Source organism: Piliocolobus tephrosceles, chromosome 12 (genome assembly GCF_002776525.5).
Source record: "Piliocolobus tephrosceles isolate RC106 chromosome 12, ASM277652v3, whole genome shotgun sequence".
Lineage (NCBI taxonomy): Eukaryota > Metazoa > Chordata > Mammalia > Primates > Cercopithecidae > Piliocolobus > Piliocolobus tephrosceles.
In genome coordinates this window covers 13227997-13247669 of record NC_045445.1, presented here as the reverse complement: position 1 = coordinate 13247669, position 19673 = coordinate 13227997, and the positions used below count along the sequence as shown (strand labels likewise).

Here is a 19673-nt window from a genome sequence, read left to right as displayed (position 1 = left end):
TGAAAGGTGAAGGTGAGTGTATTCAGTACAGCAACAGAGCCACAGAGCCGTCCCTTCCTGACACTAAAGTCACGTGTTTCTCCAGTTCCTCATCCTCTGCCCCTCTTCCACTTTGTTTCATTGCTACATTTGGGTTTTATGATTACATCTGCAATAGCAGGCACAGATGTTTTTCTCACTCAATTGTATGGTTAATGGTAAAATGAATTTTTCCAGCAGATGCTCGCATGTGGGTGCTATCTTTTTCTCTCCTGACATATTTTCTACACAAACAGCAGATTGTGCGTCTGGTGTGCCTTGAGCCTAGCAAGAAAAGAATTCAAGCTGAATAACACTGGGCTGATTTTCAAGCTCCTAAAAAAATAATGCGGCCATTAAGTTTGACAAACTCTTCACAGCAGCCCTGCAGCTCCGATCAAGACCTGCAACTCCAGCCTTTGCCAGTTGTACTTGAGAAGGCTGAGAGCAAGCACGTATCCTTAAAAGGGCCACGATATGAAGATAAAACAATATCAGTTTTAGAAGAGCTGGACTCAATTACTCTGTTACTCTGAATTCTGAAACCCAAGGCATGTAATTTAACCTCTGTTTCCTCATCTATGAGGCGAAGTGATAATACAAAGCTGGTGAGGATCACTGAGATAACTGCAAAGTAGCAGAGGTCCCTGCTTAAATCGAATCCATTTCCACTGCTGAGTAAAAATGGCTAATTGGAGCTGATTGGCTAGAAGTCCATTCGCGTGAGGGACTGAGAAGCCCCCAGGTAACAAGGCAGAACTGTGGAAAGATTAGGAGCTTGGTGTGGGGTTTCCCAACTTTGGCACTATTTAAATTATTGAAATGATTATATTAAATACACATGTACACATACATAAACAAATATGCGGCTGGAATAAAAAATTAAGAAACAAATCGAAAACAAATTTCAAAAAACTGAAGAAAAAGATATTTTGGGCCAGATAATCAGAATGCCTAACAGCAGTCCTGGCCTCTACCCACTAGATGGCAGTAGTTCATCCCTCCACTTGTGCCAACTAAAAATGTCTCCAGATATTGCCAAATGTGCCTAGGGAGGGTAGAGTGCGAGGGATAGCCTCCAGTTGAGAAGTACCACCTCAGAAGCACTGAATGTTGGCTTTACATTTTAGTTCTACTACTTACCCAAGGTCATGCAGCTAGTAACCATTTGTGCCTCAATGTATTCATCTGTAAAATGAGAATCCTAGCTAAATTGTAGAAAGGATGGTTGAGAGGACGAAAGTGATGGGTGGATATAAACTTTGATACTCCCTCCTTACTACCATAGGGCCTTTGCTTACTCCTTTACCCTTGTTTAAAATACACTGTTTCTCACACCCCATCTTTCTGTCTAGTTCACTTCAACTCATTCTTTAGATCTCAGCTCAAGCATCATTTTCTCAAGGGAGCCTTCCCTGATCCCTCAGACTGTATCAGAGTCCAAGACCCTCATAGCACTTGTTTATATTATCCACTATAACACTCAGGTGACCATTTCAATTACGTTAGTTGGGCTGCTAGACTGTAAGCTTTATGAGGAGAGGTGCTATTTCTGGCTTGCTCACTGTTGTCTTGTCAGAGGTCAGGGCAGTTCCTGGAAGAGAAAAGCCGTCACTGAAAACTTATTGAAGGAAAGGAGGAGGGAAGAAGTGAAGAACTCAACACCAAGTTGCAAATATCATTCTAATTTAATTCCCCTAAGGAAGAGATCTAGACTGCTAACCTTAGCCCAGTGAAAGAAATACAGTGGCATCTGGGGAATGGTGTTGAGGACAGTCTGTCAGTGAAAGGGATTCGGTGGGCCCAATGCATGGCTCTGTTCTTTTCACCTGAGTTTGCAATTAACCGAGTCAGACAGATGGAGATCAACACTAGCATCTTTATTACTAAACACAGCTGGTTTTGGAGAATATGTTTCAACTGTGCAGGAAAAAGTGACCCTCCTAATTCTACATCCCACAATTAGCTAGACTTGCCTAGTCATAAGCACCACTGAACAAATGTGGTACATCTCCTCCAACGAAGACCTGCAGCTGAGAAACTCATGGTGTGCGGAACTAAGACGATGTGCTTCCTCGCTCTAGGCTTATCCTAAAAAGAGAAGTCGCATGTGTTGAACTAAATGAAGACCTGCCTCCTCCTGTGGAGAAAGGCTGTGCGTATTGCTCTAGCATAGGTTCTTCTGTTTAGGAACATGATGCCAAGGGAAAGAATGTTGCTCTACCCCCTCATAACAGACTTATGCCTGGGTCCAAAGAAAATAGAGAATTGTGAGCAAAATATCTGATATAGATATTTCACTAAATAACCTGTACTATGTTGAGACCAAGATGATTTGCTCTGGGGCTTTGATTATGGTACCAAAAGATAAAGAGATGATCGCACTCATTTTGTCACAGAACTCTGCAGATTTGCACCTTGAGGGCTCCAGTTCATTTATCTCAGGAACAATTTTTGAGGGAAAAGGCGGCCCTTGTGAAAAAGCACGTGGAGCCACCAAAGATGGGCATGTATAGTGAGCAAAGTAGTATTCTTTGCAGGGCTTCCAGATCAGGAGAAGAGGCCATCCTTAGTGGGCAATTCGTAGAGGCTGTTACTATCAAGACCAATGAAATGCTGAACGCACCCATGTTTTATACTCTGGTCTATGTAATTCAGGAAAATTTGTATATAAATACAAAAGCTTTGTAAAGTAAAAGTCTTTTCAAATTTAAAGGGCTATTAAAATTTTCCCGTTCGTGGTTTCCTTTGTTGTATTTCAAACCTCATGTACTTTTAGGGACCTCAGGTGTTCATAGTATTTTGTTGCCCATTTTCTGTGTAGTGGCTACTTTTCAGGATCAAGACAGATGGGTAACTTGGTATGGTAGCTTGGGGACAAAAATAGAATGATCCATGCCAGTATCTTTGGAGTGAAGCCTTGGTAGTCCTGTACAGTTTGATACGTTAACATATTAATTCATTTATTCATTAAACCTTGACTTACTACTTAGCATGTGAGAGGCTTGCTTTCTCCAACTGTCAGTTGGGAATAATACCAGTATCCCCTCCTTGCATTCATTATGTGATTTAAATCCACATAACTGTGTCAAGCACATTTTCATTTTCCCTGTCATAACACTTATCAGTACCTTTATATTTTACAATATATTTCTTTGTATATGGGCTGTCTTCCCTACCAGAATGTGAGCTCTGAGGAAAGGGACTTGGTCTTATAAATTTCTGAATCTCCAGAGCCTATAAGAGTGGAGGTGCTCAATAATTATTGGTTGAATGAATTAATGAATACTTAATAAATAACATTGGCCCTAAACTCCAGTCTAATGCTTATCATATTCTAATCTTCATTTCTAATCTTTCTGCTTGAATGACCAATAGCTACCTTAACCTAATGTCCAAACCCCAACTCTCCATTTCCACTGCATTCCCAGTTCCCCAGTGACAAACAGGCTATTCTTTGTATCCTTCATTCTATTATAGTAAATGGCAGCTCTATCTTTCAAGTTGCTCCAATCAACAACTTTGAAATCATCCTTAAGTCCTCTCTTTCTCTCATGACTCATTTCCAATTTGTTAGCAAATTCTGTTCCATGTTCAAAATATATCTAGAACACCACTCTTTCTTAGCGCTTCCACTGCTACCCATCTATTCTAACTCAGCATCATTTCTACTCCACTACACCATCATCTCTTGACCAGAAAATTGTTTCCATCATCATCACCCAATTATTTTTCCATAGTATGTATTTACTTTTTAAAACACAAATATGACCACAGCCTGTTTCTGCTCAAATGTTCTGAAAACCTCCCAGACTGCTGGACTTAATATATCACCCCCGCACTTTATTCTCTTATCCTAGTCAACTTGTCAATATGAATCACTGCTTGATATTATATCATTTGTTTAGTTATCTATCATTACCCAGTAGAATATAAACTCCAAAGGGTTTTTGTATTTTTATTTAAATATTCTCACTGCTAGAATAGCCATGGCAACAATGACAACTGATATGTTTTTCATGTCTGTGACTTCGTGTCTGTGTGAATGTGTGGCTGTTTCAGTGTGAGATTATGTGTAAGTGTGAGTGTATGTGATTATGTGAGTATATGTAGGAGTGTCTGTTTGAAAGTATGTATGTGTGAGAATGTGACTGTGTGAATGTGAAAGTGTGTGTTAGAGTTTTCGTGTTAGCATGTAAGAGAATTTGTGAGTGAGTGTATTTGAGCATAGGAATGTGTGTGTACGAGTGTGTGACTTGTGAAAATGTGTGTGATTGAATGTGTGAGTGTGTGTTATTGTGTTTTTCAGCATGTGTAAGAGATATGAGAGTGTGATGCTGTGTTTATAAGTGTGTGAAGGTATTTACAAATGTATATGAGTGTTTACAAGTGATATAGTTTGGCTGTGTCCCCACCCAAATGTCATCTTGAACTGTAATTCCCATAATCCCCATGTGTCATGGAAGGGACACAGTGGGAAGTGATTGGATCATGATGGCAATTTCCCCCATGCTATTCTCATGATAGATCTGATGGTTTTATAAGTATCTGGCATGTCTCCTGCTTGCACTCATTCTCTCTCCTGCTGCCCTGTGAAGAGGTGCCTTCCACCATGATTGTAAGTTTCCTGATGTCTCCCCAGCCATGTAGAACTGCGAGCAAATTAAACTTCCTTTCTTTATAAATTACCCAGTCTCAGGCAGCTTTTCATAGCAGTGTGCGAATGGACTAATACAGTAAATTGGCACTAAGGTAATAGGGTGCTGCTATAAGGATACCTGAAAACGTGGAAGCAACTTTAGAACTGGGTAACAGGCAGAGGTTGGAACAGTTTGGAGGGCTCAGAAGACAGGAATATGTGGAAAAGGATGGAACTTCCTAGAGACTTGTTGAATGGCTTTGACCAAAATACTGATAGTGATATAGAAGATGAAGTCCAGGCTTAGGTGGTCTCAGATGGAGATAATGAACTTGTTGGGAATTGAAACAGAGGTCACTCATGCTATGCTTTATCGAAGAGACTGGGGGCATTTCGCCCTTGCCCTGGAGATCTGTGAAACTCTGAACTTGAGAGAGATGACTTAAAGTATCTGGTGGAAGAAATTTCTAAACAGCAAAGAGTTCAAGAGGTGACAGTGCATAAACATTTGGAAAATTTGCAGCCTGACGATGTGGTAGAAAAGAAAATCCCATTTTCTGGGGAGAAATTCATCCCAGCTGCAGAAATTTGCATTAGTAACAAGGAGCCAAATGCTAATCACCAAGATGATGAGGAAAATGTCTCCAGGGCATGTCAGAGACCTTCATAACAGCCCCTCCCATCACAAGCCTGGAACTCTACTTGAGTTCTGTATCTCATTACCTCTGCCTTTTTTCTTTTTTTTTTTTTTTTGAGACAGAGTCTTGATCTGTCTCCAGGCTGGAGTGCAATGGCATGATCTTGGCTCATGGCAACCTCCGACTCTCTGGTTCAAGGGATTCTCCTGCCTCAGCCTCCCTAGTAGCTGGGATTACAGGCACGTGCCACTATGCCCAGCTAGTTTTTGTATTTTTAGTAGAGATGAGGTTTCACCATGTTGGCCAGGATTGTCTCGATCTCCTGACCTCATGATCTGCCCGCCTTGGCCTCCCAAAGTGTTGGGATTACAGGCGTGAGCCACCACTCCCGGCCTACCTCTCTCCTTTCAAGGGCTGAAAGTGATTTAGATTTTTTTCCCTGCCCAAATCTCATGTTGAATTATAATCCCCGGTGTTTGAGGTAGGGCCTGGTGGGAGGTGATTGGGTCATGGGGGTGGACTTCCCCTTTCGCTGCTGTTCTTGCGATAGAGTTCTCATGAGATCTAGTTGTTTAAAAGTGTGCGGCATCACCCCCAACCCTGCTCCTGTCATTTAAGATGTGCCTGCTTCCCTGTCGCCTTCCACCATGATTGTAAGTTTCCTGAGGACTCCACAGTGATGTTTCTGGTACAGCCTGCTGTGAGTCAATTAAACCTGTTTTCTTTATAAATTACCCAGTCTCAGGTATTTCTTTATAGCAGTGCAAGAATAGACTAATACAAGTACTTACCACGTATTTCCTTCTTTCTTGAATCATTACTAGGTCAGCATATAAATATGCTGTGATAGTTTTCATCTTAAAACTGACCACAGAATTTCTTGATATCTGAAATACTCTAGAAACCTCCACATTTCTTGGTTCCCCTTCACAGGAAAATACATTAAAAGAGTTGTGTATACTCACTTTAATTCCTGACCTTCTGTTATCTTATCAACATTTTATATCAGACTGTTATGCTCGCCACTCAACTGAGACACTCTTAAGATTACTGTGACCTAAAACTTACAAAAACCAAGAGTCAACTTTTTATCCTCAGTGACTTGACCTCTTAGCTGGTTGCTTACTCCTCGTATGTCCAAGGACATATGGAATCATGATCAACCCCTTGGTCAGCCCTTGGAAATGTGACTCTTAGAATATAATTGATGTCAGTGATTGAGGGTTTCATTGTGTTCACCTGGAGCTATGGACCGTTCCATATCAGTTTCTCAGGTTGCTTTGCACAAACACCAAGATTGATCATGTGCACCTGGTTCCATTGTTGGACTCTCATGTTTCTACTGCTATGGATGATATGCCTTTCTAATCAACTCTCAATAAAAGCCTTGGACCCAAAGATTCAAATGGGCTTCCCTGGTCCTATCTGTCCCACAACAGTTCTTATAGTGGACTGCTAGAAATAAAGCATGCTCTGTGTGGCCCCAGATGGGGAAGGACTTGGAAAACTATGTTTAGCCTCTCTGTACTGTGCCCAATGCAAATATGTTCCTGTTGCTTTTGTGCTTTATCCTTTGCTGTAATAAATTTTAGCCATTAAAATAATCTGCTATTGAGTCAGGTGAGTCCTTGTAGCGAATCTGCAAATTTGAAAGTTGTCTTAAGGCCACTGAAACACTTTACCTTCAAAATATACCCAGGACGTAGCCACTTCATACCTTCTTTGCAGCTCCCGCTCTGGTTCAAACAATCATAATCTCGCATCTGGGATAATGTACTTATGGTTTTACCAGTACTACCGTATAGTTAGTTTTCTAAATAGCTGACAGAGTGACAAAAATATAAATCTTAGTATTGTCTCTTTTATATCTGTGAAAAATGACATTGGAATGTGGATGGGGATTGTGCTGAATCTGTAGATCCCCTTGGACAGTATGAATATTTCAACAATATTAATTCTTTGGTGAAAGGAAAATATCTTGGGCCTCCAAAATCACTAAGGAAAACTCAGGCTGGAAACTGCTTAGGGTCAATCTGCCTCCTATTCTACTCAAAGTCACCCCTCAGCTCACTGAGATAGATGTATAATTGATTGCCTCCCTTGGGGAGGCTAAACAGAAACTCAAAAGAATGTAACCATTTGTGTATCCCTTATATCTGTGACCTGGAAGCTTCCTCCCCGGCTTCGAGTCTTCCTGCCTTTGCTTCAAGTTGTCCTGCCTTTCCAGACAGAACCAATGTACTTCTTAATATATTGACTGATGACTCATGTCTCCCTAAAATGTATAAAACCAACCTGTGCCCTGACCACCTTGGGCACATGCCCTCAGGACTTCCTGAGGCTGTGTCACAGGCGCGTCCTCAACCTTGGCAAAATAAACTTTCCAAATTAACTGAGACCTGTCTAAGATTTTCTGGATTCACACTTCCAAGCCATTTATTTTGTGTCTTCTTCAATTTCTTTCATCAATGTTTTATAGTTTTCAATGTACAGATCGTTCACCTCCCTGGTTAAATTTATTCCTGTGCATTTTATTTTTGGGTGCTATTATAAATGAGATTGATTTCTTAATTTATTTTTCAAATAGTTTGTTGTTAGTACATAGAGATGCAACTGAAATTTGCATGTTGATTTTGTATCTTGCAACATTAGTAGATTTGTTTATTAGTTTTAAAAGTTTTTACGTGGAGTCTTTAGGGTTTTTTTAATATAAGGTCATGTCATCTGCAAACAGAGACAAAATAGAATGGCTACTATCAAAGAGACAAAAGATAACAAGTGTTAGTGAGAATGTGGAGAAGAGGGAACCTTTGAACACTATTGGTAGAAATGATTTGTTCAGCCATTATAGAAAACAGTATGAAAATTTCTCAAAAAACTCAAACTACCATGTGATCCAGCAATCCTAACTGTAGGTATATGTCCAAAGAAATTGAAATAAGTAAGTCAAAAAGATATCTGCACACTCATGTACATTGCAGCACTATTAAAAATAGCCAAGATATAGAATCAACCTAGATGCCCATCCATGGATGAATGGATAAAGAAAATGTGGCATATATACATATATATATATATATGTTTCATATCTTACATTTATACAATACATTTATACTATATATGTGTCTGTGTGTGTATATATATATATATCTCGAAGCAAAGAGGCAAAAAAGCAAAAGCAAAGAGCACAATGCTATATATATAACATATGCCCCACAGTAGCCACTGGAGAAACATAAGTGAATAATATTCCACATGGAGTGAAATATTATTTAGCCCTAAAAAATAAGTAAATCTTATCATTAGAGTCAACATGAATGAACCTGGAGGACATTATGCCAAGTGAAATAAGCGAGGCACAGAAGGACAAATACTGTATCATCTCACTCATATGTGGATTCTATTAAAAAGGTGAACTCAAAGAAGCAAAGAGGACAATGCCGGTTACTAGGGGCTGGGATATGGGGGAAAATGGGGAGATATTAGTCAAAAGGTACAGAGTTTCAATTATGCAGAATGAGTCAGTTCTGGAAATCTAATGTACATCATGGTGACTATAATCAATAATACTATATTGTATACTTAAAATTAGCTAAAAAAATACATCTTAAATCTTCTCACCACAAAAAAGGTAACTATGTGAGGTGATGGACATGCTAATTAACTTGACTATGGTAATCATTTCACAATATATACATTTATAAAAACATGTTTCATACCTTACATTTATACAATTTTTATTCGCCAATTATATCTCAATAAAGCTGGAAGAAATAAATATTGGGTTTTCAAAAAGAAAGTAATTCTTATTTTATCACTACTCTATTCGACACCTTCTAGTGACTGTCCACTGTATACAGAATAAAAATTACACTCTTTAGTCTAGCTTACAAGGTCAAAAATTATCTGGTCTCCTCCTGCCACTTCTCTGAACTCATTTCTTATCAATCATTTCCACCCTTGATCATTTTGCTCTTCTCTGTTCTTAGAACATCTCAAGTTTATTCTTCTGGAAGAGCTGTTCTTTCTGTCTGGAAAGCTCTTCATATTGATCTTTGCACGGCTGGCTCCCTCTGGCCATTCAGGTTTTGTTTTATATGTCACTTCCACAGAGTGGCCTTCCAGATCACCCTAGCTTTTAAAGCCTTTTCCTCCCAATTACTTTTATCATACAGCCCTCTGTATTTTATTCATGACACTTACCGATATCTAAACTTATTTTGTATTTTGTTTGTTTCTAGAACACAGTCTTCTTGAGGGCAAAGACTTTGTCTTTTTTGTTTGCTGATGTTTCTCCAATGCCTAGAGCAGTTCCTGGCTTATAATAGCAGGCATTTCAGTAAATGTGTGGCTTGAATGAAGAAACTGAAAACAAGTTGCAGCTTTTGAAGAAGTCCCCGTGGGGAGGTTTTTGTTTTTCTGAAATAGGCTGAAAAAACCTTTAAGTAGATGTTGTTAGCAGAGGGTCTAGGCTAAGGAATTCCCAATACTGTGCAAACTTTATCATCTCTGTTATTCACTGTTGTGTATCCTATGTTCTTGAAATAGTGCCTGGCTTATCGCAGGTGCACAGTAAAGATTTGTTGAATACATGAATGGTGCCTGACACAAAGTGTGGATTGAAAATATTTGGAGAAAAAAATTAGAAATTACGACATGCCACAGATACCTGGGTGACTGGTTTACGTCTTTCCCCTTCCCATGTTCAAATTACTCCCCTTGATCGAGAATATTAGCTTATTTATTCAAATATATTATATTTATTGAAGACTTAATTTGTACAAGTGATATTGTAATATGACCAATTATCCAAATTAACTTACTGAAAGCATTACTAAACAGAACTTCTTGAATAGTTGAGTTCATCTTACATCTTTGTCAGTTGGGCAGTAAGAAAGCTGATGGAAGATCAGGATCATACTTTACCATGCAGTGTATGCAGTAATAATGGTACAGACTGAACAATATTTTTGTCTACCCTTAATGCCCATGTCAACTGTTGGGATTTTAAGAAAATGTTTCTGTGAAGTTCCATGTATTTTAAGAAATGTCACAAAAGGATTAACTGTGTTAGTCAAAGTGGTTTTCTCATGTGCAAGTCTCATAGCATTATTTGGATGCCTGCTTTTTGGATAAAACTTTAAATGTCAATTATCTTGGCTCAGAAAGACAACTGATTTCAATTGTTTTTGGACAATGAAGAGCTTTGCAATGTGTAGGACACTGAGGGGTGCTATAATGAGCCTCCATGCACATATATCCATTTAACCTAATGAGGTAAATTCCTACAAGTGCAATAGCTGCATCAAAGTTTATGCATTCTTAAAATGTTCATACTCATTGCCAAATTACTTTCCAAAATGGTTAGAGCAAATCTATATTCCCACCAAATATCTGTGAAATATTGCTGTTGTCTCGTTTCTCTTCTAGAAGTAGATATCCTCACACTTTCTTAACCTTCTAAATTTTCCATAACATTTTTCAAAATATTGTATCTTTTTGATAATTCAATTTTTATTTCCTTGACAATTATTGAAGTTGCACAGATATTCATATGATTATTATTTTAATTATGCAAATAATGTGTTTACATTTTTGCCCATTTTAAATTTTATTAATCATATTTTGTATAATAAATTACTAATTATTGATTTGAAGGATTTTGTTGTGTATTAGAGATGTAAATGTTTTATCTCTGTTTTATATTTTAAAAATGTATTCTCCTGGGTTTTGTCATTTTAGTGTATTTGTAAAACCTTTTGATGTATAGGAGATTTTAATATTTACATGATTAAAGTGATCAAGTTTATCCCTTCTTGATTTTTTATCCTGATAGGATATGTCTACTCAGACTGAATTTACAAAATATTGTCCTATATTTCCTCGTATGATATCCATTTCACCTCATTTCATTTTTTAAACTATGTGATTCCATTTAGATTACATTCAGATAATCATTCAAAATATTTACAGGTAAGAACCCAAATTTTTTTCCAAGTGTGTATTCAATGGACCCAATTACACTGAATAATCCTTCATTCCCTCACCTCTTTGATATATTGATTTTAAAATAGTTCATCCCTCTGTATACTTGGAAGTATTTCTTGACTCTTTTTTCTATTCCACTAATTCATTTGTCTATTCTTTTGTCAATAGCATGCTCCTTTGATTACAGTGGCTTTAAAATGTAGTTTGCTATCTGACAGGTCAATTCCCTTCACAGTATTCTTTTTAAAAAATATCTGGGCACTTCTTGTACATTTCTTCTGTCATCTAACTTTATATGTATTTGTTATATTGCAAAAAATCCACTTGGATTTTGACTGAAACATTAATATATTAACTAATTATATAGCTGAGAATCGGCATTGTCAACTATCAGTAAATAAATAAATCATAGCTTTTCAACCTTAGATTGCTATTCAAGTGGTAAACCATCTTAATTGCAACTCAAAACATGCAATTCATTATGTCTAATTCTGTGATTTGCTGCTCATGTGCTTTTCTATCTATGGCCTTCAACATTTCATTAAAGATCAGCATTCACATGGATGTCTTGTGCTTCAGTGTCAACTGTTCTGGAGGGCACTTGCCTTATGCCTAGAGGTGACCGCCAGAGCCCTCAAATATGATTTTTGTGAAAACCACATAGTCTCACCTTATCTTATGTCATATTAAATATCTTATATATTTGAAAATTCAATCCAAACAATAGAAAATTAATTTATATTTTGGAATACATTACATCTTTATAGTATTTTCTTCCTTCCAAGGACAATGCTATGTCTGTTCATTTATTCAGGTATGGCTTCAATATGTTCTTTTATAATTTTTCATTATAAAATGTATTTCTTGGCCGGGCATGGTGGCTGATGCCTGTAATCCCAACACTTTGGGAGGCCGAGCAGGCGGATCACTTGAGGTTAGGTGTTCGAGATCAGCCTGACCAACATGGTGAAACCCTGTCTCTACTAAAAATACAAAAATTAGTTGAGCGTGGTGGCACACACCTGTAGTCCTAGCTCCTCAGGAGGCTGAGGCAGGAGAATCACTTGAACCTGGGAGGCAGAGGTTGCAGTGAGCCAAGATCATGCCACTACACTCCAACCTGGCAACAGAGCAAGACTCTATCTCCAAAAAAAAAAAAAAAAAAAAAAATGTATTTCTTGTTATTTTATTGTTTTTGTGGAAATTGGAAGTGTGATTTCTTTTTCTTTCCATTTCAAATTCTAATTGTATATTGTCAATTGTCAATATAAAACAAAACTGATTGTTTTTCTAGCCAACTTACTAAATTTTCTCACCATGATAGCTAATTCACTGGGTTACTTTGTGTTTTTCTAGGTATAAAATCATAATATTCTCAAATAATACTAATTTTGTCCCACATTCAAAACTGTATACCGCCCGCCTCGACCTCCCAAAGTGCTGGGATTACAGGAGTTTGAGATCAGCCTGGCCAACATGGTGAAACCCCGTCTCTACTAAAAAATACAAAAATTAGCCAGGCGTGGTGGCAGGTGCCTGTAATCCCAGCTACTCGGGAGGCTGAGGCAGGAGAATCACTTGAACCTGGAGGCGGAGGTTCCAGTGAGCTGAGATTGTGCCACTGCACTCCAGCCTGGGCGACAGAGCGAGACTCTCTTTCAAAAAAAAAAATGTATACCACATATTTAATTTCCTATCTCATTGCATTAGCTATTGTGAGTAATAATTACAGAGAGAGAAAAATATTTCATATACTAATGCTTAACAGTTATACAGAAAACCTGAACACTATGCAGTCATTAACAATGAAATTTTGAAGAATATTTAATGACATGGGAAATGTTCCTCATGTATTAAGTGAAAAAAGAGATTTGTTTTTGGAATATATCGATTTTAAAACACACACAGACACAGCCATATACATCATTCTCAGTGGAAGAAAAGGCTGGGTGAATACACGTCAATACACAAGCTATTATCACTGGATGATAGAATGCTCCCCTTTTTAATATTCTGAGGTATTTTTCAAATTTCCATGATAAGCATATATAACTCTTATGATCAGAATAAATGCTTTTATTGCAATATATAGAGATTTGCAGGGGAAGTGTTGCCACACAGTGAGAGCGATCTTCTTAGTTGGTCTGTAGTGTCTACCCATTAAGTTTCAAAATATTAACTGCAAAGAGTTTTTTCATATAATGGCAATTGCTCAACCTCCTGTCTTTATATTTCTATGACTCTAGTTGCTATCTTCGCAGATTTGTGGAATGCTGGCACTGCAACTCTCTTTAGTGCAAACTGGCTCTGGTAATGCTGTCTGCAAAACACATTTGCTGGAAAATATATGTGCAATATGGCTACCCTGTTGGATATAAGTAGGAGAAAGGAACAATTTCTGCTGTGTCTGCCCAAAAGACTCTTCCCCTGTTACTTAGAGTCCCTATGCCCCCTCACCCCATAGATACTTTTCTGTTTTCCTGACCATCAGTCATCTCCTGAACTGACACAGTTACAGTTAAAACTTGTCCCCTTGTAGGTTTGCTGGTGCTTTACTCTATTTCATACAGGTTACAAAAGTGATTGTTCTGATACCTGAACGTTGAGTGTGAGCCCGGGGAGACAAACCCTTTAACTAAGATGAAGCTGATCAACTAACTGAATGAGCGAGAGGTCCAGCTTGGGGTGGTCGATAAGGTGTCCTGGCAATCTGAGTACAAGGACAGTGCCTGGATCTTCCTAGGAGGGCTTCCTTATGAACTGACTGAAGGGGACATGGTCTGTGTGTTCTCACAATATGGGAGATTGTTAACATTAATCTCATGCGGGACAAGAAGACTGGGAAATCCAAAGGATTCTGTTTCCTCTGCTATAAAGGCCAGAGGAGCACAATTCTGGCCACTGACAATTTTAATGGGATCAAGATGAAAGGAAGAACTATCCGAGTGAATCATGTGTCTAACTATAGGACTCCTAAAGACTCAGAAGAAACGGATGATGTGACCAAAAAGCTCCAGGAGAAGGGCTGTGGGGCGTACCCCCTCACCAAGTTTGTCTGAGAGCTCTGAAAATGAAAAACCAACAAAAAAGCACAAAAATGACAAAAAGAAAAAAAAAAAAGAAAGAAAAAGAGAAAACTGACCAGGGGGTACAGGCAGAGCAACCATCCTCTTTCGTCACCCAGAAGCAAGACAGTGAAAGAAAAGGATGAAACTGGCTCTGAGAAGCACAGCAGTAAGAACTCAGAGACAGCTCAGAAGTCAGAGCCCAGGGAAGAGCCAAAGCTCCCCAAGGCCGGGACTGCCTACTCTGGTGGAGCAGAGGACCTAGAGAGGGACCTGAAGAAAGAGAAACCCAAGCACGAGCACAAGTCCTCAAGCAGGAGGGAGGCAAGAGAAGAAAAGACCAGGAATAGGGACAGAGGGCGGAGCTCAGACACATATTCTAGCCAGTACAATGGGCATACTGAAGGGTGTAGTCATAGCAGTAAAAGCAGGAGCCAAATTTCTTTAAGTTCTTTGTAGATTCTAGATATTAGTCTTTTGTCAGATGGATAGACTATAAAAATTTTCTCCCATTCTGTAGGTTGCCTTTTCACTCTGATGATAGTTTCCTTTGCTGTGCAGAAGCTCTTTAGTGTAATCAGATCCCATTTGTCAATTTTGGCTTTTGTTGCCATTGCTTTTGCTGTATCAGTCAAGAAGTCTTTGCCCATATCTACGTCCTGAATGGTATTGCCTAGGTTTTCTTCTAGGGATTTTATGAGTTTAGGTCTTAGGTTTAAGTCTTTCATCCATCATGAGTTAATTTTTGTATAAGGTGTAAGGAAGGGATCCAGTTTCAGTTTTCTGCATATGGCTAGCCAGTTTTCCCAACACCATCTATTAAATAGGGAATCCTTTCCCCATTGCTTGTTTTTGTTGGGTTTGTCAAAGATCGAGTGGTTGTAGGTGTGTGGTGTTATTTCTGAGGCCTCTGTTCTGTTCCATTGGTCTACATATCTGTTTTGGTACCAGTACCATGCTGTTTTGGTTACTGTAGCCTTGTAGTATAGTTTGAAGTCAGGTAGCATGATGCCTCCAGCTTTGTTCTGTTTGCTTAGGATTGTCTTGGCTATATGGGCCCTCTTTTGGTTCCACGTGGAATTTAAAGTAGTTTTTCTAATTCTGTAAAGAAAGTCAATGGTAGCTTGATGGGGATAGCACTGAATCTATAAATTACTTAGGGCAGTATGGCCATTTTCACAATATTGATTCGTCCTATCCATGAGCATGGAATATTTTCCCATTTGTTTGTACCCTCTCTAATTTCCTTGAGCAGTGGTTTGTAGTTCTCCTTGAAGAGGTCCTTCACAGCCCTTGTAAGTTGTATTCCTAGGTATTTTATTCTCTTTGTAGCAAATGTTATAGGGAATTCACTCATGATTTGGCTTTCTGTTTGTCTATTATTAGTGTACAGGAATGCCTGTGATTTTTGCACATTGATTTTGTATCCTGAGACTTTGCTGAAGTTGTTTATCAGCTTAAGGAGATTTTGGGCTGAGACGATGGGGTTTTCTAAATATACAATCATGTCATCTGCAGAGACAATTTGACTTCCTCTCTTCCTATTTGAATATGTTTTATTTCTTTCTCTTGCCCAATTGCCCTGGCCAGAAATTCTAATGTTATGTTGAATAGGAGTGGTGAGAGAGGGCAGGGCATCTTTGTCTTGTGCCAGTTTTCAAAGGGAATGCTTCCAGTTTTTTCCCACTCAGTAAGCAAATTTACAAGAAAAACCCCATCAAAAAGTGGGCGAAGGATATGAACAGACGCTTCTAAAAAGAAGACATTTATGCGCCAACAAACATGAAAAAAAGCTCATCATCACTGGTCATTAGACAAAAAACCACAATGAGATATCATCTCACACCAGTTTGAATGGCGATCATTAAAAAGTCAGGAAACAACAGATGCTGGAGAGGATGTGGAGAAATAGGAATGCTTTTACACTGTTGGTGGCAGTGTAAATTAGTTCAACCATTGTGGAATACAGTGTGGCGATTCCTCAAGGATCTAGAACCAGAAATACCATTTGACTCAGCAATCCCATTACTGGGTATATAGCCAAAGGATTATAAACTATTCTACTATAAAGACACATGCACACGTATGTTTATTGTGGCACTATTCACAATAGCAAAGACGTGGGAGCAACCCAAATGGCCATCAATGATAAACTGGATAAAGAAAATGTGGCGCATGTACACCACGGAATACTATGCAGCCATAAAAAAGGATAAGTTCATGTCCTTTGCAGGGACACGGATGAAACTGGAAACCATCATTCTCAGCAAACTAACCCAAGAACAGAAAACCAAACACCACATGTTCTCACTCATAAGTGGGAGTTGAACAATGAGAACACATGGACACAGTGAGGGGAACATCACACACTTGGGCCTGTTGGGGGGTGGGGGGCTAGGGGAGGGATAGCATTAGGAGAAATACCTAATGTAGATGACAGGTTGATGGGTGCAGCAAACCACCAAGGCACATGTATACCTACGTAACAAACCTGCACGTTCTGCACATGTACCTCAGAACTTAAAGTATGATAAAAATGTTACTATTTTTGTGTCTAAAACTTCTGGGGCTGTGCTTTTAATCCCTTGAGTATTAGAGTCATTGGGAGGACTGCAGTTTCAACAGCTGGATATCCTGGATATTTTTCACACTATCCATTGTCCCTGTACCAGAATATGTTTCCTGAATTTTGGTTCATAAACGTGGCTCTTGAGCCCATAGACCCCAGTTGAAGATGGAATTTTCAGGAAAGGGAAAATACCAGATAATTCTATAATTCTAGTCTTTGGGTTTGATGTTTAGAGCCCAGCATCGTGGGACCTTTCCAGTTACTGGGTTTGGACAGCTTGATGTGAATGAATGGAGTAGGATTTTTAAGATCAACCAGCTCCATGCCCAAACCCTCCTGTTTAAAAAAATTGTTAATGTCTTTTCTTTTTCATTAAAACTTTTTTGTTTGAAAAAAAAGTAATTGTAACTTTTGTACTCCAGTGGAATTAAAGAACTTTCAGTGTCATCTTTAATACCCTTTGTCTATTCTTCCTACAGAGATTTTATTTAAGGAAGATGTTCACCTGAATTTACTTTTAGTTATGAGTCAGACAATCTAAGCCACAGAAACATCTTAAATATTGAGAATGGAGGTCCCTAATGCTTTGTTGTCTGTAACTTTTGTTTTCTTTTTCTCCTGGTGGAAATAGAGTAGGTGGTGATGGAGGTTAAGGAAATCACAGCCAAGGCTGTCAAAGGCCCATTAGGTGAAATCTAAGACAAGTCTGATAGTCTAAACTTTCCTTCAAACACTTAGGCTGTGGATATAGCCCTTACGCCATTTGATTTTATGTTAAAACATCTAAATTGCTTTATTGGTTAAAGAAGATTTTCATGGAATTGTTAATTATTTATTTTAATGGATTGCTGTATACCGAGTGTGTGCTCTTAGTTTGAGGAAATCAGGAAATCTATCATCTTGATACAATTTGGATTTGTACAATATTTTCTACCTTTCTTTTATTTCCAAACAGAAATGCCGCTATTTAAGAGCAAACTGTTGCTTTGTCAAAGCCCATATTCTGTTACTCATTATTATTTATACAGACTCTAAGAAAATATTATGCTACTAATCAAAGGTGATAGATACAAAGCATTGTTTTGTCTTCTGGCATTATGGATTATGCTAATGGCCATCTGCCCATAATTGATATTTTGTTCTTCAGTCATAGAAAAAGAAACATAATCAACCATAAAAGACTATTTTGTTGTGATAAATGCTTATGCAATTGTCTTTTATTCTCCATTATGTTTTTTCATAATTTCCTAGTTAATTATTTAGTAGTATAATACTTTTATAGCAATAGAACTGTCACTGCATTCCAAATAGGGATTTGAAATATATTGTATACACACAGTGATGTCATCCCTAATATCCTCATGCAGCTGGGAAAAACAAATCAACTCATTGACATATAACACATACTTGGGCTGATTTTTTGTTTGTTTTTCCACATGTTGGAGGATAACTCATACTTTAGTTTTCTGTAGAGTAAGAATTATATGTAAAAAAAATCAATCCAGAAAAATATAGACTTAATGGTTATGGTAGATAACCAATTAAGCCAAGTCTCCTTTGATTTTGTATATACATTCCTAAATTAAAGGAAAATTCCTTTTCTATAAAGAATTTGTTGGCAACTCCACTCTCCATCACAATAAAAGACTCCCTTTTGCAGGTGTGCCTGAAAGTCGTTGTGGATATATGAAGTAAAAAAAAAAAAAAAAATTCATGGTGTGTGTGAAGAGAACTCCACTGAATACTACTAAATGCTAGAAGCAAACACAAAATAAGTTAAAGATGTGGAACTTGCCCTAGAAGAATTTATGATTCAGCTGGGAGCTGTACTCTACACCTTCGAAACATTTATAAGCAAGACATCCAGGGTGAATTGATAGAGCGTGCTGAAAAGTAAGGATTCATGTGGTAGAACTGCCAGCAGAAATTGCTCACTATTTTTAAAGGTCTAATGTCACTAAGAAGACAAATTAATTTTTTTCTGAGATCTCTGGAATCTGCATGTATAGAGTAAGTAGATGTCATTTGAAGATGGTAACAAAAAAGCCCTACATTGATAACTGAAATGTCATCACTGGGATTTATGTCTTTGAATTAGGCACTTCCTTCCCCATGAATTAGGTATGATTAGCATCTCAGAAAGGCTAAGTAGTGAAATGCACCTATATGCATTTATACTGGTGAGGTAAATTCCTATGTATAGAGTATACTGAACATGTTCTGCCTCAGCATTCATGCTTGTCTGTATATAATTCAAAGATGTATTACAGATGTTTTTCTTCTCAAAAAAAGTCTTAAAAAATTAAATTTGAAGTCTACTTTTATCCATCTTTTGCTTGTATTTATGACACTTTTCAACTTATTCTACTCTCAACAAATGTATTCAGGAGGAGTTTGTAAAGTTCTGAATGTCTATCAACACCCATGACACTACTCCCACGATTATGTCTTTACAAACAGGAACCGCGTGAGTCCAATATCCTGACCACAATTAACCAGGGATTAGGGCCAGCTATATAAAGAACAAGAACTAAACCAATCTAATCATCTCTCTCTTGGGGAATTTTAATTTGGAGACATAGAAAAGAGCAGAAACAGAATGAGACAAAACAAGAAGTAGGAGAATGAGGCAGTAGAATCCAGGATTATTCAGAAGCCATGACATGAGAGGAGACTACAGAGAAATCAGTGGGCAATAATGAAAATAGAACAGAAGAAGCAGATAAACAGAAATGCTGAGTCAGGAATGTGGTAGA

General features: G+C 38.0%; 1 pseudogene; it reads left to right on the top strand.

Moving 5' to 3' along the window:
* Positions 1-365: 365 nt before the first annotated feature.
* LOC111535575 lies at positions 366-14807 on the top strand (annotated as a pseudogene).
* The last annotated feature ends 4866 nt before the right edge of the window (positions 14808-19673 follow it).